Consider the following 23925-nt stretch of genomic DNA (forward strand, 5'->3'; position numbering starts at 1 on the left):
GAAGTGTCGCTGTTTGTTAGGTGTGGACAGTTGGCCTTTGTTTTTATTTATTTGTTACTAACTCTATGAACTTTGTCTTCTCCACGGCCGAGTACATTGGATCGGCGAGCTTAAAGGGAAAGACTTTTAAATATGTGATGAATGAAATGTTTGCAAACCCACACTCAAGGGGTTGGCGGGTTAATATTGTGATGAAGTGTGTTGTTGCTGACTGACCTCAAAGGGTTGATTCTGCCTACATTGAGGATTTGAAGCATTATGTGAAGATATGGATGATTTAATTACACATACGGAGTCTCAAATTTCTATTTAAATTATATTATTTTCATATGAACTAAAAACATGCTTCTAGACCAGGGGTGTCTAACGGTGATCCCAGTCACCTGGAGCCTTGCCAGACAAACTGTATATCCACATGAAATACATTTTCATACCCTAACTGGGAAATCTTTATATGTTCATGGCCTATGCTGATAAACTGGCAGGACTGCAGCCCAAGTGGGCCAATATTTGGCACCATAATCTAGATCAAATCGCTCTTAATCAGTGCTTTAGAAATAAAACTCTAGCAGCTATCAAAGCAGTAAAACAACAGAGGTGTTCTGTTTTTTTTAAACTAAAAGCTTCAAAATCTCGAGAATTTCTGCATTTGTGATTTTGAAAGCTCTTGTACTGTACCATCAAATCATACAGATTTTAGTTAGTCCAACAAAAGCTATAAATATAAAACCTCTAGTTTTAGGGCATTTAAAGTCAGACCTCCCTTTAAAGGCATTTTCTACTAGCGAGCTTTGCAATCCACATTGTGGAGTCAATTGTCATTTAAATTTATGCTAAAATGTATATTTACGATTACCCTTTTCCACAATCACACACATGCATCTTAAGTGTGCAACATTTTAAGTTTGCTTAGTGTTTCCTGATACATCATGGTTTCGGTTTTAAGAAATTATTTTAGTACAAAACCTAATATTGTGACATTATACTAGCACCCTTGGATGTCTCAAGGGCTAAATGTACAACCAGAACTGTTTCTTATTTCAGGCACTTTAAATAGGAGCATAAGTCACTACTCCCTCTGAGGAATTTCTTGGTCTTGTACTATGTACAAGTACAGCTACTTGTACCAGCGACTCTCCTGAAACATGTACAAGTACAGCTACTTGTACCAGCGACTCTCCTGAAACAATGTTTTTTTTTCTTAAAACCCCAGTAAATAAATCCATTGTTATTTTTTTCTCATAAATTATGACGAAATAACTTGTTTATTAAAGTGCTGTGCAGAAAAAACATAAGTACAAAATATAAACTTAAAAAAGCAAAAATAAACATAATACTTTATGAGACCAAGGATTGGTGCAATGTCTGGATAAAGACATTGAAAACTGTAATAGCAACTTTCAAAGTGCATTTTTAACTCCTTCCAAATTAAATGTATGTACAGTTCTGAGATAGCTGAAAGTTGACTCCAGAAGTAGACCGCACAGCTAGTTGATGCCTAAGATAATATCTTGAATTTCTGTAATTTTAAGTATTTCTAACTGAGGAACAACACATTTCCCCAAAGTCCTGGAATCTGCGGATAATGCTAGCTTTTCAGCCAGATTCCTTAGAGTAATCAAACAGAGGCTTGGCCCACTCTTGGGAGTTGATTCTATCAAATATACTGGGTCTTTCAGCCGCATAAAGTGGGAAAACAGGAGGTAGGAATTCTGAAGGCAAGCAATGGCACATTGCGGAGTCATCAGTGTGGTTCACTGATTCTTAAACATCTGCACAAAGTCTTAGGCAGTTAGTTTACTTTTTGAAAAAAACAACAGTTCTATATGATGTTTTTTAATATGAAGCTTCACCTTAACCCCTTCAGCGCTGCGCGAATTCCGCTGCGGTGCTGAAGGTTCTAAAGAACCTATGGACTCATGACAGAACGGTTCCGTCATGAGCACAGGCCAACCGACGCTCATGACGGAACCGTTCCGTCATGAGCATGGAAGGGGTTAAGTATGAGGAAAAGATTTTGCAAATGAATGGTACTGCTGTTCGAGGGGTGACGTCCAATGCTATCTTAGTCAGCAAATATTTGAAAGCCAAATTTCAATCCTTTGCAGTAAAAATGAGAACTTCATGCCTTATTTAGAGTTCTGCTGAGGAGGACTTCTGCCAAAAAGGGACTGATGTTCTACCTATTGTATTTAGAATGCCATTGACATCAACACGCTTTTAACATGACGGGTGAGATATCCACCAGTTTTGGCAGACGTCCAACATCCCCCAACTCCAAGAAAGGCCCTTTGTCTTTTTCAAACTACGCACATTTGTAGCTTTCCTAGCATGGAAAGCTGCTCTTTCCAGGAGTTGGGCACCATCTCTTCCCTCCAATGCATGCCTGGAACCTCTAAGCACCCTCTAAGAAATGTCTCTGCTGATCTCAGCCAAAAGTTTAAATGCCCAAACCCAACCATTCCTGAGATGCAATATGTCCAAGCTCTAGTGCCATGTCATGCTGAAATGGCATGTCTGCATTCATCTCTAGGAGCTGGTGGCTTGCTGCTGTTATGAAATCAATCCCCCTTGTATTGCTAGTGAAATGCCTCTTGGTGCTGTTAGACCATTCACCTTGTACATTCACAAGACAGAGAGAGATGTTCCTGCTGAAGGAATGTTGCCTTCTGATTTTTCCTACATTGAAATCTAGGTTTGTATCAAGATACCACCATTTGCCACCTTGGCAAATTCGGATGAAAGGTCCTTATATATGTATCCACTTCCATTGGGGCTAAAGGTCTCTCCTAAAAAGACAGGCATTTATTGGAATGGATTACCATGAGAATGGCTCTATTAAGTTCTAACTGTTAAATCACAATCACGTTGGACATAAACGTAGCGGTAGCATTTCATTTTTTCGTTGAGGTCTTTTTAAAAACCAATCACTGGGTTAGAACTATCAAAATTATTTTGTACCAAACCTAATAAACTCAAATCTAACACTGACAGCCACATTTGCGTATAACACCTTTGCAGGCTTTGATGTGATCGCCCAATTAAATTACAGGGGAGACAGCTGCTTTTTTTCTTTATTTGATGTACTTTAACTGTGTACTTCAGCAAAGAGAGAGATTGTCGAATAATATCTGCAGACCTCACCCTGACTAATTAAGCTTATTAGCTGCATGACTGAAAAGCCCTAAATGGTCGAAGCCCTTCAGGTCTACACGGTGTAATAGGGCAAACCTTGGTGCAGTAGAACTCCCAGCGCATAAATGTGCCTATGTTTTAGGAATGTCCCATCAAAATGCATTTGTTTTTGAGGCTACATCAGTATGCTCCTGTGTTCATATATCATGCCAGAATCTAAAAAAAACTGCAGTGTTTATTTTGGGGGAGGAGAGGGCTAATGGTGGTAATGCAATAAGATATTGACACATTTCAACAATAATCATCAGTTGTGATTGAGAACACCCTTTTCTTGAGGTTAATTCCTGAAAAATATGAATGAAAGGAGGAGGGAAATCCCCTTAAAGGACTATTTGCACTGTTATATTCTTGGAACCACATCATCCTGACTGGGGAGCATGTTCTTTACTGTTGCTTGTTCTCATGCAGATACAGTACATGATAAATACCGATTTATAGGGTTTGATATTAATATTCTGTTTATTTCGTAGGGTTAGTTAAATTCCGTGCCAGTTAGAATATAGTACAGTATTTCCAGCATCATGAACAAGTCAAACCCCTTTCTCCTGCTTTTGTTGACATCCGTTTGTTTTAGTACAATTTGTAATTCACCATATATATATTTGCCTGTATAGCAGACTCACCTGTAACCGTTACCAGATCTACAGGTGTTCTCTTTTAACAGGTTATATGTAGAGTATATAATTTATCTAATTTTATCAATGGCTGATTCTAATAGGTTTGACACAGAGAACATTTTCATTTAACTTTTTAGCTCGATATAGTAAAGTAAATGATGGAGATATGTGACTCTGACTCCCACCAAAGTTTTAAGTTCTTGCCAAGCACGTGCCATTAGGCACCTTTAGGTTGGTAAACATGTATTGTGCCGTATCCTCGACAGTTAATTTAGTAAAAGCATGTTTGCTACTCCGATTTCACATAGGAAATGTGTCCGGAATGTTTGGCCAGTCCAGAAGAAAAAGCTGTCTGTTTTAGGTAGTGATCTTTCATCTGATCTACAAAAGAAGCACAAAGATGGAAAAGTGCGCCAACTTTCGATGCATTTGTTTTTTCAGAACTGGTCTCTGAGGTCAAGTCTTAAAGAATGTCATAATGCATTTTTTCTGGTTGCTCAATCCAACATTGGTTTAGCTCACTCTTTTCTTCTGGTTTCTAAGCTATTACATCTTATGGACGAGACTTGTGTGGCCTTAAAAGCTAAAGCACCATTTCATCGTTTAATTTACCTTGTCAGTGTAATTGAAGCAATTTCACAGTGAATGTAGTGGTATAACTTCAAGAGCCTGTATCATGGTTGGACCAAAGCTTAGGGTCTAAGCCTTACACACCAGAAAATAGAGATGGAGGATGTGATCCCATCATGATACGCCAAAGATGCAACCATTTTTATGGCACAATACATTTTTACCACCTCTTAGTAGGTGAGACCCAAACTAGTCATTTTCATTGTTTACATCACATTTGTCCTTTCAATTTTCAGTATACCTGTTGAAGCCAGTTCTGTTCGATGCTGTCCATTTAGATTACACTGAAGAAAAGGCTTTTGTATTCTTGGCCACCCCAAGTTGAGCAGAATGCACTATTTCAATAGAAGTGAATTCCATCATTTCATAGAAATGCACTTTGTATATGTAGGGAAGAACCACCAATTCCCTTTTGCATACATATCAGTCACACTTATGTCATTGTCATAATAGTAAGATACTGTTCTTCGATGCTGCATTACCCAGCGATACGATGTCAAGAAATGCCTTACGGTTGTTTGTACTTTGTTATATCACTCTTCTAATGTAAAGTCTTAGCTTTGGTTGATTATTTACTAGGTTCGCTTTCACTACAATTCCCATGTTTCCTGATTTAGGGTCCAACTAATTTAATTTGAATTGGTGATTGTGCAGTTCTCAATGAAAGAAGAGTTCTATGACATGATTCTGAATACCGTGCACATGTGGAAACATTGTGTTTGTGTTGTACCAAGCTAATTGTTGACCAAGATACAATAAGGTGCCGACATCCATATTGAAACTGTGGAAGCATTGGGGTGAAGCGAGGGAGGTTTGATTTTAACCTCTAAATACTTTCTTCCCAAGCTGGACAAACAGTTATACGGTTTTTGTGACTTCCAACCCTCCTATTTACTTTTTGCTTGCTGCAGTATAGTGTAGTTTCTTTGCAGATCTTAGCCTGGCAAGGAAAGCAAAAATGGCTACTAACCTACAGACCTACTTGCCTCATCCATTTTTGTCTTTTCCCTGGGTGTCAGAGAAAGCGTGATGGTTGTAATTCTCTGAAACTTTGCTGGTGTAATACTGCATACCGTGCATTGACCAAGAAAAATGTGACCGCTTCACATGCTGTGCTTGTTTCCTCTGGGGCCCACCTGCTGTAATTTCGAGAATGCATTAGCATCCTATTGTTCATGCCATTGCATCTCTCCTAGCACTGAAGCTCTGTGACCAGAAGTTCTTGGAGACCCGAATGTCTTGGATAGAAAGGCATCTTTCTTACAGCGTTTCACAAGCCAGTACAGTGTCATACCGTAAGACTCCTTAACTTTGCATTCTCACCTTTGCATGTTTTGTTGTTGAGAGGCTGATGCTCCCTGGTGAAGAGGGGTGTCTTTGACTCCTAATTTCTTTCCCAGTTTCCACTATCTCATTCCATTGGACTTCATGAATTTCCTCATGTTTGTGCAGCTCTATCTTACTAACAGGGTATTGTAACTGTTGCACTCCTTTTGATTACTTTTAATGTCTCAGTAAAAAGAAACAAAAGCATGTAAAATGCTCTGTCTGACAATAGTATTTGAAATTTTATGCCCCAGTCGAAAGAACTGTTTTTTCACTCTCAACAATGAAATATCATATTCTTGCTTGATTTTCCATTTCCTATAAATATTGCATTCTTTCTCCCAAACTCAGTTTACTCTGTAGTAGTTGAAAAATGCATGCATGATGGCGGTCGAATATGTTTTCATGCTATAATACATCTTGCATGAACACTTTGTTCAAGTAATTGTGAAAAGCCATCCTTTATCTAAACGTGCTACAATTTGTGAAACAATGAGGATATCAGTGAAGACAAACGTCTCCTGTCTACAAACACAAGGGGCATTGTATGCTCACAAATTCAGATCTCTTTAGGTTCTAGTAGAAATACCCAGTCCAACTCATACAGGCACCAGCCATACCATTAATAATTGGTTGAGAATATATTTTTGACAGAAAAATCTGTGCTTTTCGTAGTTCGTAGCTCAGTACTCCCTATCATGGTCCTCTCCCCATGCCTTAGTGGCGATAATTGCCAGAGCCTAGTCTCAGATATCTCCCAGTAGAAGTGTTGTGTTTTAAACCTCCTAACTGCCTACATTTTTTGATGAAGAACAAAATCATATCTATATATTTAGCTTTTCTCTAGACCTGAAAAGCTATATCATACCTTCAATACTTCAGTAAGACTAGCGATCATTTCCCACGTTGATATGCGTGCTAACATTGCAGTACTTTGACAATACTGTGATCTAAAATGCCTCTGTTTATCCTATTCCAGTATTTTCACAATACTCTGATCTAAAATGCCTCTACTTGTCCTAGTACTTGTTAAAATCAGTACCTCAGTATGTTGAGTATGTCAAAACAGAACAGCAACACCTATAACACCACTATGTGGTGTCCTGTTCCATATTCCACCCCCCCTTAGGCATCCTCACCTGGGCTTATTCATGCTACCATGAGAAATAAAGCTACCACCATGTGACATGTTGGTCTTTACAAGCACTGCTCACCATAACATGTTTTGTCTACCTGAGGTTTTTCACTTATTAGTTTTGAACCTTTTGATGTTTGATGAATAACACGTCACTCATTCCCTATGTCTCACCCTGCCCGGTTTGTGAAATCCTTCTCCTTTTGTATGTGCCTCTCCCTTTCTACCATGATGAATGACACCCATATATTGTTACAGAAACTCTGAAGGCACTTGCATTCTGGTCCATCAATGACTTGCAAAAACCTGAAATAAATGTTCATACAAGTTCAGTTATGCACAAAGTATGAGTGGCTTTCATTTCCTTATGCAGTTGTGTATCAACAGAGTATCCACTTCCATCTTGAAAGATTGACCACCAAATGTATCTAGCTGGCTTTCCCTAAAACAGCGGTTGGCACTTGATGGAAGGATTTGGTTAAGCTTGCTTGTTAGAAGGATGTACCAGATTTGAGAGTTGCAGAGCAGCAGTTCCACCTCCTGTGTATGTCACTATATTTCCATCAGTGTCCAGGTTGGTTGAGAAAAACAACTGCCAGATTTAAGCCTTACAATAAATTAATCATAGTCCCAGAAAAAAAGTCCTTACTTCCAGTTATGTTTTTTTGATTTGTAATGTGATCTCTTTTGCCACGCATCAGACTTCACAGATTTTCCTATTGCTTTCTTGGAGTCGGGGTAAATTGTTGGATTGCCCAAGCCCCAATTTTCTTCCCCAATCGCTAATAAAGGAATTGCAATTTCTTCCATTAAAAATCCAACACACCATTGTTTCCTATTGCTTCAAACAAACTGCATTAAGAAGGGAGTATTTCAAAAGCATCTGAACAGAGCGAGCTTCATGTATGCAATCAGGTGTGTCACGGCACAAAAAAGAAAATTATTTAAAATTGATATAATGTAAAGGAAGAGTTTCTTAATTTTGAGCTCATGTTTGGCGTTGTGCTGTGTTTGATAGTGACAGAGAATATTTGTCCAGAGGACACTTCTATTGTATTTGTACTGTCTGTGAATGTTACAGAAAAGTGCTTTACTTTGTTGCCATAATTTTTATGTAGTTCTCTTAAATAGTGTTTTTTTTTTGCCACAAAAAATTGCCTTCTGATCAGGGGGGTGATTTTTTAATACTTTGTTTTGTCAGTATTCAGAATGTTTACATCAGTTTATCATTAGCCATGCAATGCCTTTTTAAGGGGCAGTATTACGGTTCTGCAATGGAAAGAGTTTTGACATGAATCCATACTTAAAATGCATGATGAATGTGTGTATGTGCGTGTGTGTGAAGGGAGACAATGTGTGTGAGATTAAGTGGTGGTCAAGCGCCTAATAATAATTGCAAAGACACAAAAAAAGAAAAAATCCTTCGGTTTTCTACCAAAGAAAAAAATACCACATTACAAACTCCCTAGTGTGTACATTATGTAAAGGAGGAGGAACTCATTACAAGAGTGTCTTATTCAACGTTTGCTTTATGCTTTCATTGCTACCGAACGAAAATAACCATGTACAAGCATTTTAACAAACAGGAAAGAGGACAGTGTTTTATGTAGAATTCAGGGATCATGCATTTTTTAATGGTGCTTTTATTTTGTTTGTTTTGTAAATGTGTCACTGTGGAAGTGACGGTTCAAAATGCTATAAATTAAATTCAGTTGTTTTGTCTTTGTTTTCTTGTTTTTTTCCTCCCTCACACAAAAATGGGCTTCATTTAAAATATTTGAAGGAAAAAAAAGAAATAAAAAATAATATAAGTATTTGTCGACTTTTGTTTCTTTTTCTGTGACATGTCTGTTACTTTCAGAAACATGCTAATTATTTATTGGAAATCAAATGTTCCCAAATATACCATTTATGCCAAGCTTAATTCGTTTATATTTTATAGTTTGTTAGTTTAATGTATTCATTTGAGTAACAAAGGCACGAACCATGTAGAATCATCTGCTTAGTTTCTTGGGCAAAGCACCCCCTGTACCTAAAAGACAGAAGCAGTCTAGTTTTTTCCAGTTGTTCATTTTTAGTTTGACTAATTTTTTATTAGATGTTTATACAGCTGGAGTCATATCAAAATAGTTAAGTGTTTTGTGACAGCGTAAAAAAATGTATTAACTCCTTATTCTACGGGAATGTCCTACCATCAAGCAGTCATACAAACTACTTCCAGGAGGTGGCAGAATGAGTCAACTTTGTGCCGGATTCACAGTTAACTTCAGTGGTTCCAATCCATTGTGGGGTTGTTATTGAGCATCTCAGATTAAGACTATCTTTATTATATTTAAAATGTATTCCATAGAGTAAATGTGGGTTGCCTGGAGCTTCTTTGGGATGATGTGTCCAAAATGAATTCAGAAAGATATGCAGGACTAGAACTTAAACCTTCCCATTCATCTTCACACTTGTCCCAAACATCTTTGTGCAGTCATGAACTGTTCATGTAAATCAGAGTTCTTAGTCGTGTCTCCTAATGTGCTCGAATGGCAATTTCAGATGCTCCTGGTGTGCATCATCATAGGTATAAAAAAGAAACTGGGAATGGGATCAAGGTCATTCTCTTTTTGGCTGCTTTCACAGGAGGATTCCATAATACACTTCCTAGATGTTTTTGTAAAAGCCTGTTTAGATGTAATGAACGTTTGTTTTGTTCAAATTTAAGGTAGGTCATCTTGCCTTTCTTGCAAGTTGTGTAAAAACAAGTAAGAACATTCAGAAACACAAGCACACAAAATGTGCTTTTTTGTGTCCCCCCCCCCACCCCCCTTCATTATACCTCTGCTGCAGTGCCATTATAATTATTGAAGTTCATTATGCTGGTTGTCCACAAATTGTCTTCTGACCAGTCTCCTCTTGTTATGGAGTTAAAAGGTGAAGTGGTTAACAACGTGACTTCTGCCAGCGCTCCTTGAGAGACTAACTTTGTACACCTCAATGGCATCTTTTGTTCCTGGTAGACCAAAGTTCAGGAGGTGGAAGAAAACAACTTTTGTCTTTTGGACCACTCTAAGTGTGTGGCCTCACCTGACCCACAAAAGCATATCCCATCCAAGGGTTTCCTCATTAGAAGTTTCTACTGTTAATTACTTTGTTGAAACAATAATGTATGTCCGTCCCTTCAACCAATCTCTCTTTAAAGACTTTAGTACCTGTGGCATAAAAAACATGTAGCTCTCAAATATTTGTCAGGGACAGTATTTCTAATACACAGCAGACTTTCAAACTTACCTATTACATTTGACCATATCATTTTGTTCACAATCACAAGATATCCAAAGTGGGATTTCTCGTTGGTTGTTGATGACTTTATAAATATGGAACCTGCAAAAACAATAAAATAACTTTATAATTCAAATTGTCATGAATACCTCTACCACTTTCACTCTATATAATATAATTGTACCACTGGGAAACACCTCTACACAACAAGGAGCTACAGAGGGGAAACAGATCAGGTGGCCCTCCACTCTCAAAAACCACACGGGAACTCGCCTGTATCTGACTTGACACTGTTCAACATACTTAGGAATTTTACATCTTCTAGCTCAAAAAATATGGTTTCTCTTCACTCCTTCTAAAAGACAATCCGGTACCTTAACCAATTTTTTATTTTCGTATAATTCCACACGTTCCCATCACTTAACATTACCTTATATGGAGTCACCTTCCTTGCCTGTAAAGGTTCAGAAAACTTGAACAAACCTTGTTTTCCTTTTGGCCGTTCTTTGCATATACTCCTTCACCCACCTTAAATTTCCTCATGATGCGAATCTGAGGCTCCTTAAAATTAATTCCTCTCAAACTTTTCCATTCCACTTATTTGATATCACTCTTGGCTTCATTCCCCTCCTTTAAATTAGACTAGTTCCCTTGAGACATATACAGGATAAGCTAAAACTTAGCTTTAAAGCAACCAACGATAAAATCATGAACTAATACAATTCTAAACATAAGATACACATCAATTTATTAAAGTAACAGAAATAAAAACAGTTTACATTTATACATCATACAATTACGAAGAAACAATTAAAATTTCAACTAATAATACAATCTATTGTGACCTGCACAATGCAACAGACAGACAAAAATTTGTTGTAAAACATAGAAAATTGTAAAATACAAGTGGTACATTCAATACTACAATTTCATCACTCCCTAGTTTTATGGCCACAAATTTGTATATCAACAGGGGAGGAGATGACTTGAATTGTACAGGAGTTTGGCGTCGACGCGTTTCGGTGGTTCTGAAGCGAATATGTTCCACCTTTATCAAGACTAAGGTTCGATGTCTGTCTTGTTTCAGGGTCTGTACAATTCCCCTACAATAGATATACATACAATTAATCTTCCATTTTCGCAAAAAACGATCACAGTTATCATACTTGGTTGATATTCCACAATTGGATGATCCTTGGTTAGCTACTCATTCCTATTACAGGGAAAGTCTTACAACTAGCATAGTACATTCATTAGCTTCTATTTACTGTCATACTATATCTCTGTAATCTCCCACATAGTTTGCTATTGCAAGAATAACCAAGTCTAAATTGCTAGGGATTAAACGGATAAGAACACAGTCACTATTCTTGATCACTGCTTGGATACAGTGTTACCTGGTCCCTGTTATGTTATGTTATGTGATTTTTATTTGGCGCAGAGATGCTCCAGCTAAGGAGCGTCCTGGCGCCCGACAAGGCAGCTACACAACACAACTAAATAAAACAACACAGACATACAACTAAGGGAATAAAAACGTTTTCACAGCGCGACGAAAGGATAGCAAATCGCTCATAGCGCGAATTGCCGGGGGTAAGGAGTTCCACAAAGCAGCTGCCCGCACTCGAAATGAGCGTCCACCGGCCCTACTTCGCTTGAAGCGCGGCACAACGGCCAGTTCGAGGTCTGCCGATCTTAAGGGTCGTGCTGGGATGTAATTGGCCAGGAGGATCGTTGCCGGGGACCCCTTCAAGATCTTATAGGCAACGCAGAGGACCTTAAACTGGATCCGCTGAGCCACCGGGAGCCAATGCAGCGCCCGTATGGTGCTGGAGGTAGGACAGAATCTTGGGAGGCCTACCACCGCTCTCGCTGCGGCGTTCTGGATCCTTTGCAGGCGCCCGATCTCTGCCACATTCAAACCGGCCAGCAAGGAACTAGCATAATCCAGCCTGGAGATGACAGTGGCTTGGATCATGAGTTGCCTGGTGGGGGCATCGAAGAACTTTAGCACAGGACGAAGCCCACGCAAGATGCCGAAGCAGCATGCAGCCGTGCGTTTGGTGTGGCAGGCAAACGTTAGGGAAGGGTCCAGCCAGACCCCGAGGTTCTTAAGCTCGGCGACTGGGATGGGAGCAGGACCCAGCTCCTCCGGCCACCATCTCTCTCCCCACAGTTCCGGCTGTCTGCCAAATACCATGACCTCGGTCTTACTAGCGTTTAGCTGAAGACAATTGGACGTCATCCAGCTGGCGACCGCCCTCAGTCCTTGTTGAAACCTGGGAGCGTCGACTTCGGCATCCCCGCTGATCGTGACCGCTAGCTGGGTGTCATCGGCATATGACACCATGGTCATACCCCATTGTTTGACAACCTCAGCTAGCGGCCTTACGTAAAGATTAAACAGCGTAGGGCTCAGCGAGGAGCCTTGGGGGACGCCCAGGTTCAACGGATGGAATTTGGACTGATAAGGCGGGACGGTCACGCTAAAGGCCCGGTTGGTTAAGAACGACCGGAACCATTCGAGAGCAGTGCCGGTAACACCAGCTTCCTCTAGGCGCATCAGAAGGATAGGGTGCGAGACGGTGTCAAAGGCAGCGCTTAGATCTAATAGCACCAGCGCTGCCGTTTGTCCCGCGTCAAGCACGGAGCGAAGGTGCTCCACCATATAAAGCAGAGCCGTCTCCGTGCTATGACCTGCCCTAAACCCATTCTGCGTGACGTCGAGTATATCTGCTCGACGGAGATGTTCCGAGAGAACAGCATTTACGTGTGCCTCCATCACCTTAGCCGGCCATGGCAAGAGTGAAATAGGCCGATAGCTCTCCGGCTTGCTCCCATCCAGGCTAGGTTTCTTCAGAATAGGACGAACCATGGCTCGCTTCCACTTCAATGGAACTTCGCCAGATGTAAGTGACAAATTGACCAAAGAACAAAGCGGTGAGATGTCATGTACCGCTAGGTCCTTGAACACTTCAGGGCAAAGTGGATCCTCTGGGGAGCCAGACTTCACTCTGCGGGCCAAAGTGCCTAGGCTATCCGAAGTTAACAAAGGTAGAGAATATAGTCCCTCAGATGGTGGTGGCTTAAAAGGTGGACTCGCCGAGGGAACGACCAAAGGAAAGGCTCGATAGATGGCGTTCACCTTTTCCAAGAAAAACTCTGCCAACTTTTCACAGTGCTCCACAGAGCTCTGGTGTGATGTTGTGACTTTTTTGGCAGTGAGGTCTTTCAGTACCTTGAAGATAGCCTTTGCCGGGTTCGAGCTATTCCTGAATTGTGTCGCGTAGAAAGCGGCACGAGTTCTACATACCGCCCGATGGTACACCTTCACCGTTGACAGATATAGAGCTTTCTTTGAGCTGGAGTAGGCTTTGCGCCATGCCCGCTCTGCGCGCCTACAAGAGACCTTCAGAGCCCGCAGTGAGTCGTCGTACCAGGGGCTGGCCTTGCCAGTTCTAGATTTGCAGGTTACCAAGGGGATAAGGGTGTCCAAGGCCCTAGAGACCCAGTCGCTAAACCTGTCATATACCTGATCAGGCGGGCCCGAGATGTCAAACGGGTCAGCCGATAAGAGGTGGAAGAACTCATCCAGCTTGAGTTTGTTCCAGCGTCGTCTTGGAACAGAACACACCACTGGCTTAGATGGACTAGCCACAATAGGGCAGTGGAACTGTATCAAATAATGATCAGTCCATGCCAGGGGTGTGTAGCTGGTGACGCGGGCTTCCGTAAGGTTGGTAAAAAACGGATCAGGGGTGTGACCCCCTGAATGTGTAGGCTGCGTCACCAACTGATTCAACTGTAACGCCTCAAGGTCTGCCAGGAAACTGGATACTGAGGGACTGCTGGAGTTATCAAAGTGCAGATTTAAGTCTCCAATGATGGTAAAATTGGAGCACCCCGTAGCCAGATTGCTAACAGCGTCAGGTAGCGCTGCTCTAAAGGCCACTTCACTCCCCGGGGGCCGATAGATCACTAGTCCCGACAGGGTGAAGTTAGATGTAATAGCGACCTTAAACAGGGCGCTTTCGCACCCCGGGATTTTTTGCCCATGCCATGTACAGGAATAGCAGGATTTGACAGCAAGAGCTATTCCACCGCCTCTTGAGGTCCGATTCAAGGTGAATACCGAGTATTCCGGCGGGAAGGCCAGATTGACAATGGCCGTGTCAGCATCCTGCAGCCAGGTCTCTGTTACACAGAATAGGTCAGGCAACTCCCCGCCTAGCAGATCGTTAATGTCGAGATGATGCTTGACAAGCGACCTAGCATTAAGATTCCAAATACAAATACCAGGCACCGGGCATAGGGGCGCACGCGGGGCGTCCCTGCAGCTCTTGCTTACGGGGGCGGACAACGAAAAGCATCCGCATCCACACGAAAACGGGCCGCATAGGGGGTCCACCCTAGGTGTTGTACAGGTCGTCCACGACCTCTCAATGGCAACCAGACTATCTCTGGTGTAGCACCGCATGATGGAAAATAGTACGACCAGGAGGGGGGCCAGAGTCCAGCCACGTCCAGCGCGAGATCTCACGTCCTGTGAGATTCTTTGGGACTAACTAGGAAAACAATGGGTCCATTTAAGTTCTATATCCCTAATTGGGTATGATACTGCAAAGATCCTTATCAGGTGCTGTTGGAATGTTCCTGATATTTTCATGATTGTGCGAACCCCCTGTTCCTATTTAATGTGGGATTGGAGTGCATATGGGAGACTTTGAGGCCGTTACACCCGTATATTAAAGCGGAAAGGCTCCTAGTACAACTTGCACTATTGGATAACCCTGATGCCATTGTGATACGGTTAATACAATTTCCATCTTACCGGTGTATTTCTGTGCGATGCGATAAGCTGATGGGTCTGTTCTCTACCACGTTTTTAAGAAGTAAAATAGGATAAATTCCTGTAAATACAGATGGTTATTATTAAAGGTGTCTGCAGGGATAAGAATTGTATGTACTATGTGTGGCACAAGTATAGTGTATTGAATGGGTCTATACTCCTAGGTTGTATAATACACTGTTTTATTACCATAAAGGGGGTTTAAAATCCTCACACTGGTCTAGAAAGGATGAGGGTGTCTCTTTACAGAGATGGATAGAAAACCAAAAAAATGATACCTGTATAATCTCTTCAGAATGTTGAATGATGTCACTTTATAGATTACGACGTTGTACAGATTAAAATGGTTCCTGAAGGAGATCAATCAAGTTCCATCTACTTGGAAAAACACACAGAGCCGCTCGGTCAGGGAATTGTTTTGGTGACACTACTGGATTGTGTTTGTAAGCCCTAAATACACGTACCTCTAAAATCGAGTGGAGAATCTTCTCCAATATGGAAAAAAGAACGTTTACGTTAGCGAGGTTTTGCTGGAAAATGATGAGCGCTTGACACGTCTTTCGCTGTCAGGTAAAGCTGATTTTTAAGGTGGAGCGCTCTAGCAGTTTCCTCGAGCGGGAATACAATCTCCCCTGGTAAAATTTAAAATAAGACTGTTAAGTCTTTTAAGTCTTATAGCGGGGACATGAAGGATTCACCTATGTGCTAATACTAGAGAGTCTGGGCTGAAAAAGTCTTACCTCTTAAAGCGGATCAATCACGCTGCTTCTGGGGGTTCTGGTTCGAATGATCTTCATTCCCCTCCTGACATCAAACGGTATTTTCCCTGTCACGCTGTTGGGCGTTTTACAATAAGCCCATGCCAACATCCTCACAGGTTTCCTCCACTGACCAGTCTTACACATTGCCAATTGCAACCCTTCCTTGAGAGTTCTCTTCCACCACTCAACAAGGCCATTGCTTTGGGGCTAAGCAGCAGACATCTGCTCAACTTTATGTACTTTATTTTATTTATTTATTTATTTATTTTTGACACTTATAAAGCGCTACTTATACCCTTAGGCGTCAAGGCGCTGAAAACCATTATTGAAGAAAGTGGGAGAGGAAAATAAACAGAATTGACAGTTGAGCAAGGTTACTGAGAGAAAAGCCAGGTTTTCAGGAGTTTACGAAACTGAAACAGCGTAGCACTTCGTCTGATGTTGAGAGGCAAGGTGTTCCAAAGTCTGGGGGCCGCCACCAGAAAGCGACGGTCTCCCCAGGACACTGTTTTGGTGCGTGGGACAGGCAGTTGATTAAGAGTGGCTGAGCGTAAAGCTCTTGTCGGTTTGTAAAGTTGAAGTTTGTCTCTTAAAAAATGTGGTCCTCGATTATTAACTGATTTGAAGACTATACAGAGAGCCTTGAAGTGGATCCTTTTTTGTACAGTCAGCCAGTGAAGGTCTTTTATGTTTTGGGCAATAGGTTCGAACTTTGTTTTGCCGGTAATGAGACGGGCTTTAAAAATTGCTTTATTACCCGAGACACAAACTCTTCTTCATTATCTGTTATGATGATCTTAGGTGTTCCTTCTACTCCCACAATTCCTCCAAAAATTTGAAATCATCTTGATTAGTCACTTGATTGGTGACCTTTACTTCTGGCCACCTTTAATGATAGTCTACAACTACAATAGCATGTTTGGAACAAGGACTTAACACATTATACGGACCCACAATGTCCTAACCAATTGTCTTCCATGGAGCATTTATTTTCTCACTTTCAACTGTGGCTAATCCATTGTCCTGTGATTTATCACGCCAAACACAAAGCATGCCATCTCTTTTATCGCCTGCTTCTGGTCGAACCCCAGCCACTAACACTCCTCCCTTATTGTACACTTGGTGGCACTCTTCCCAATATGCCCCTCCTTTGTCAATTTGAAAATCCGACTCCTCACCATCTCTTTTATCGCCTGCTTCTGGTCGACCCACAGCCACCAACACTCCTCCCTTATTCTACACTTGGTGGCACTCATCCCAATATGCCCTTCCTTTGTCAATTTGAAAATCTGACGCCTCACCATTTCTGGCACAACCAACAACTCTCCTTTTAGCATTATGTCATTACTGACAGCTCTGCACTTACGTTACAGAATTATTCAACACCATCCAGTGCAAATTATTTACCACCATCCAGTGCCTTTCCTCTTGTGGGTAAATCTCACGACATATATCTTTTGACTTCCTGCAATATTTAATCTTCCTTCATAGCCTGCTTCCATTCTTCGTGTGATATGCTTCCTTCCGTGAATAAGTTCACATTAGCCACTTTCCATTCTTTCACCATCCTCCCCTTCTTCATGTGTTTCTGATGGTAACCGAGATGATCAGCCACTACATTTTTCCTGCAATGAACACACTCCACCCTCTAACAATAGACCAGCATTCATTATAACCCATTATCAAATACTGGCAGAAGCTGGTTTAAATATTTGGGGAAATGTCTACAAATGGATGATTGTCAGTGTAAACAACAGTTGGTTCCCCATACATACTTCCTACAGTGATTCACACTCCACCAACAAGCTAATGAATCTCTCTCAATTGTGGAACATGACAGTTTGCATTTCTCAGCGGTCTTGAATCACAGACTGTAGTGATCTCTTTTCCATTTTTGTATTGCATTGAAGAGCTCCCAAACTACTAGCATCAGAGCAAACTATTCACCTATCTTATGTGTCAAAAGGTTTCAAGGCCAGAGTAGATACTATACACTTCTTCAGCTGATATTTATTCTGTGGTAATGGGGGCATCTTCAATGGCCCTTATTAACACCTTGGGTTGCACAGCATTTTCGTCTAACCAATGCTCCAGATACTCAACACCGTTCACACCTATTTTACACTAGTCCATTTGATTGTCCACCCACTTTCTTGTAAAATATTTAGTACAGAATGCAAAAACTTATATTTTTCTCCATCTTCACTGAATGCCAGTATATCGTCCTGAAAGTACTTCACATTTTTCACTTCGCAAAAGAGGTGATGCATTGCCCTCTGAAAAACAGATGAATTTGATGCCAAGCCAAATGGCATGTGCTTAAATAGATAAGCTGCTTCCCGAGGGATGAATGATGCAAGCAGCCTAGAGTCCCGATACAAAACAATTAGATGATACGCAGACGACAAATCCAAAATCGAAAAAACAAAGTCACTTAATTGTCAGCATATCATCGATGTTGGGCATAGAATGCTTAACCACTCAAAAGGCCTTACCAAGATCACATAGATCAACACAATTTTAAATCCCCATTACATTTTCTTGCCAACCATTGAAAAGCTTTGATTTCCTTAATTGTGTTCTCAGGAGTCAATCGCAGCAATCCCTCCATCTTTAATGACAATCTTACGTGCAAACATTTTATTTAAGCAAGCCCAATTGATTCTAAAAGGCACCAGGAAATCTTTCTTGCCAAGCCTTATTACAGACTATGTGTACATTTGTCTGTGCCTCTGTTACTCAGATAGGAATTTACCTTAAATATATGAAAAGACGAGGAGTTTGGCAAAACAGGAGCAAATTGGTTTAATCAAACACTGACTGGGAGAGCCTGGACAGAAAGGATCTGCTCACAATCTCTCGATGTACAAAGTTTTGCCCATCAATTTATACAGTTCATAAGGTACAATGGGCAGTTGGTCACAGGGGCCACGCATACTGCGGGCCACTTATTGGACCCAGTTTTTACCATCATATCCCACATCACTATATGTGCTCCGGCCAGGATGGGTTGGACGGACTTGGTCTGTATGTCGCTGCATGGAGTCATTCCCGCCCAGTCCAAGGGTCGGTTGACTCTATTGAAGCGTCCCTGGTATAAATTGGACTGGGATCAATTCGAGGTGGGCCTTTTGGCCACTCGGCCAGATCTGCCGGAGGATATTAATGAGGCATATGGGCTGTTCTCTGAATGGATCAGGTGCCCATTAGATAGCTTCATTCCTATGAAATGGTCAGGTAGTCGTGTAACTAAAACAAAGCCTTGGTATAATGTGGACCTCACTCACATGCCCAAAGGATGCAAGAAGCTGGAGCGGATCTGGAGGAGGGATTTTTGCACAATAGCTAAGGACATCTATAGGGCAGAAATTAAAAAATACCATAAAGCCATTTATCTGGCTCGCGCAGCTTTTCTCTCTAACCAGATTCGCGAAAGCACCAATCCTGTTAAGAGCATGTTTGCCATACTTGCCAGTCTGAAATCTCTGCAAAATGCAGCTGGGTCCACTATCAAGTCCAATAAGCAATGTGAGGAGCTGGCCACCTTTTTTGTTAAAATGGTAGAAGATATTTACAGCTCCTTTCTGACCATTCACGGCAATGCGCCGGCGGCATTGTGCGGTCAGCAGCTAGATTTTCTCCACTCCTTTTCCCCGATTTCAACCGATCAGCTGCGATTGCTGTGTGGTAGCATTAATTCAGGCTCCCCTGCTGACTCTCTGAAATCTGACCAATTCAAGAAGGTACTGTCAACTATTATACCCTCTTTGATTCAGGTTATCAATAATTCCCTTAGTACTGCTACTGTGCCCAGAGTATGGAAACAGGCCAAAGTTATACCTTTGCTTAAAAAGCCTGCTCTTGATCCCACCAAAGCAGAAAATTACCGGCCTATCTCTCTGCTACCATGGGCAGCTAAGATTACAGAGGCGTATGTGAACTCTCTCCTGTCAGACTATCTCACTCTTAACATACTGGACCCCTCTCAAAATGCCTTTGGACCCGGCCACAGCAAGGAGTCTGCTCTTCTGGCTTTGAGAGAACATCTTTGGTCAGCCATGGGGGGGGGGGACAAACCTCGGCACTGATCCTGCTAGACTTAAGCACAGCGTTCAATACGATATCCCATGACATTCTGCTGCGACGTCTGGCGGAGGTACGAATTGTGGGTCAGGCATTGGAGTGGCTTGCCTCATTCCTTCATGAGCGGTCTTTCTCAGTATCAGCTCCCCTGTTTATGTCCCAGGAATATGGTATCGAGCAAGGGGTGCCACGGGGTTCCTACCTTAGCCCCCTACTATTTAATATCTATGTTCAACCTTTGGCTGCTGTAGCCTTGAGTAGGGGCTTGACCATGGTCTCGTCTGCTGACGACACTCAGTTAGTGGTGGCACTCTCTTACAACATCGAGCAAATCGCCCTTAAGTTTCAGGGCAATCTTGCGGCAGTGGCCAAGTGGATGACTGCTAACTGCCTCCAATTGAATTCCAACAAATCGGATGTCTTGGTGGTTGGCAGAGACCATGGTCTGTGGAGTGACCTCTGGTGGCCAGCTAGTCTGGGCACGACCCCCTCCCCCCCGCCCCAAGCAAGTGGTTAAGAACTTGGGGGATTGGCTGGACTCCTCTTTAAACTATCAAGTCCAAACAAAAAAAATGCAGGTACCTGCTTTGGACTTCTACGGGGGCTCAGGCCGCTTATGGGCCTCTTCAATGCCTCTACTCGCCAGATCATTGTTCAGGCTATGGTCTTGTCTAGACTGGATTATGCCTGCTCCCTCTGTGTGGGGTCCAATAAAGCAGAGGCTGCAAAGGACACAAAATGCGGCAGTCAGAACACTTTTAGGTCTGCGCACGTCCTGCTCTGTGTCTAGTGCTATCCGTTGCCTCTATTGGCTACCGGTGGCCTGGCGCATTGAATTCAAGGCTTTGTGCATCTCTTTTAAGGCCTTGAAATTGGCCTCCCCGCCTATTTTGGACAATCTGCTTTCACCGTATGTCCCTTCACGTCCCCTTCGGTCAGAGGGTCAGCACCTGGTAGTGGTCTATAGAATACGTAGAGTGCGGGCTGGTGGTCGCTCTTTTCATTATAGAGCTGCCGCACTTTGGAACACACTTCCTGTGCATATTCATGGCCTTGAGAACTACCTTGAATTTAGGAAGGCCATTAAGACTCCCCACTGGCTAGCTGGTGTCACCCTGCAATCTGTTGGTCTTTCTTTCAGCGCCGGGACGCCCTTTTGCTGGGGCAGCTGTCGCACTATATGAGACACCCTAACATAACCTAAAACAATTTTCTACATTACAAAAAAGTATCTCCGTTGTAAATCAACAAACTCAGGCATCTGATAAGGACACAGATGGCTCTCGACCTTCAGGATTGGCTAGTGTGGGCCAGTGTGTGTGCCCAGATGTCCAGCATGATGAGCACGTGATCACTACCCGCAGTGTGCTTGTCATGTCCTGATTGGTTGAGTGTGCCGTTCTACATGGGGTATCTAGCTTTGTGGTATTTCTGGGGAACGCAAGCCTTTGGCCAAACGGGTTCTATTATGGCCAATTATCTCATACTTGTTTATGGTGCATCTATCTGTCTGTGGAATTGATCAGGGTTTTCCTTGGGTGCGTGTTTGTCTTTGGTTTTTGGGGGACCCCACCTATGACCTGGTACTCGATAGTGTTGAGCATGGGTCACAAGATCTGCCTGTCCACGTATTTCTGACTCAGGATTGGGTGAGTCAGACAGCAATGATGTGAGTTTATCGCAACTCCTGATAATAATATGCCAGCCACTGATATCAGTTTTATCAACATTATCATCATTACTCATACAGTTGCCATTTTGTACATTGATATAGTTTGTACTGGTATTACCAAGGTTATGTTTGCTCTGGTCTGAACATACTTTGAGATTGTTCTTATTTGCAACAATAATATTATCGTATGAGCATGGATCACAGAATACATTGGTATTATTGACGATGTCGGAGCTGCTGTGCGGGCGCAAATTGCAGCATACATTGACATTGCATTAACTGGTGTTGTGCAGGTACAAGCTATGGCATTCTTTCACATTGCATTTACTGATATTGCCGTGTCAGGACTGCACATATCATGACATTCATTGACATTGTATTCACGCATTCCGACATTCGCCGCTCTAGTTGATTTATCAGCTACTCTGTCCTCCTCCTATGTCATGACAGTTATGGTATTTGAAAGTGTGTGTTGTCTTGGTTGCTTTTTCCCTAGCCTAGTGCATTCTATCTTATCTCTGGAATTGTTTTTAAAGAAAGAAACCACTACTTGCAGGAAACCACATAATAGAAGTACAGCAATAAGAATCAGTGCAAACAGCATAAATAATTTAGATAGCCGTAAGGGGATCCATGAAAAAATACCTTGTAACCAGTTCTGCGCCATGGCACACCTCCTTCATGTCTGTTTGTAGATGATGTAGTTCTTGGATATCATGGGCTAATGACTCTATATCTAGGTCATTCCTGGGGATGAAAGTACAACAGGAAGCATCAATCTTGGCACACACTCCACCGTACATAGCGGTCATCAAGTCCAACACATATTGATGTTGCATCGCCATAAGGTGGATGGCTCTCAACTCCTCTTTTATAGCATTTAGGCCGAGCTCAGTACTGGTTATTAGTTTCAACCTTTCCCATCTGCTTATTTGTAACTAGCGGGCATTGGCTTTTGTTTGCATGGTAAACAAGCATTGGCATAGCCAATAGGTCTCGCATTTGGGACCTTATAAGTGTTTAGCCATGCAACACTCCTCACCCACGCACACAAAGCCGTATACGACCTAGGACCCGAATACCTCAACACGCGCCTGTCCTTTTACACCCCCACCCGCCAACTACAATCGTCCAATCAAGCCCTGGCCGCAATTCCACGCATTCAAAGATCCACCATGGGAGGAAGATCCTTCTCCTACTTAGCGGCCAAGACCTGGAATTCTCTCCCCACCCACCTCCGTCTTACACAGAACCACCTCTCCTTCAGAAAACAACTAAAAACTTGGATATTCGATAAGTAAAGTTCCCCTCCCCCCCCCTCCCTCAAGCGCCTTGAGACCCTCTGGGTGATTAGTGCGCTATACAAATTTCGACTTGACTTGACTTGTTGCACCAAGGATATTGTGCTGGATAACTAAACACTTATAAGGTCCCAAAGGCGAGACCAATTGGCTATGCCAATGCTTGTTTCTGGACTGCAGTGACTGCAGGCACATCAATGTGCGCGTGCTCACACTGCTCACTTCTCACTAGTTGAGAAGTTACGCCATGACGCCAGGCCAGGCGAGCGTTGTAGGGGAATACTTTAAAGAGAGTCATTTTCTCTCTGGATTCTGTTTAAACTGGAAATAGGTAACATGGAAACTCTAACTACAAAACAGACTAGGATACTACTCGTGGCTCACATAACAAGAAGTTCTAGCTTTCATAGTGGTTTGGGCGAGCTGTCTAACAGGGATATGTTGATACCTTTAAGAGCTAACTATGAAGGGGTCTATCCACAACAATATATTATGTCTCCAATTCACACTAGGGTTCGAACTTGGTACATGAAATTTCAATTATGACAAATTCCACTCCTTACTCTTTGCCTCTGGTTACACGACTACATAAATAAACAGTGTCATCTATGCAATTAGGGCACAAATGCATACTTGGTTTGTGCCCAAGCTTACCTGATTTAAGAAAAAAGTTTCTTTAAAAAAAAAAATGCATATGAGCGACAACCGTACACGTGTGCTAAAGTGTCCTAAAAAAATAACACAGTTTATGTTGCATTAATAAATCTTAGCCATAGTATATAACTGAATAAAGCAACATTTGGAAGAGGTGGAATCACATCTAGGCAGGTGTAGGCAACAACAAGTGGGGACCAGTGATGAAATGGGGCCTGAACAAATCTCTGAGCAGCAAACTGACAGCAACTCACACATTTAGTCCAGTTTATTAACCATGGTGTCGATATGGCATCCTGAACCTCCTCCAGGTCGATTATTCTCAGCATGCAAACATTTCCAGACATTTAGGCGAAAATAAAGTGGGGGACGAGGGAACAATTTATTTTGCTAAACGTGGACAACAATTGTATTTACAGAAAGCCAATGACAGAA

General features: G+C 42.1%; 1 long non-coding RNA gene across 1 annotated transcript; it reads left to right on the forward strand.

Moving 5' to 3' along the window:
- Positions 1-1513: 1513 nt before the first annotated feature.
- On the forward strand, positions 1514-8717 carry LOC147724119 (uncharacterized). The gene is made up of 2 exons (XR_015309909.1): positions 1514-5313; positions 5729-8717. It is a non-coding gene; the product is annotated as an uncharacterized LOC147724119 (long non-coding RNA).
- Positions 8718-23925: the final 15208 nt, after the last annotated feature.

The sequence above is a fragment of the Lissotriton vulgaris genome, chromosome 4_1 (assembly GCF_964263255.1).
Source record: "Lissotriton vulgaris chromosome 4_1, aLisVul1.2, whole genome shotgun sequence".
Classification (NCBI taxonomy): Eukaryota; Metazoa; Chordata; class Amphibia; order Caudata; family Salamandridae; genus Lissotriton; species Lissotriton vulgaris.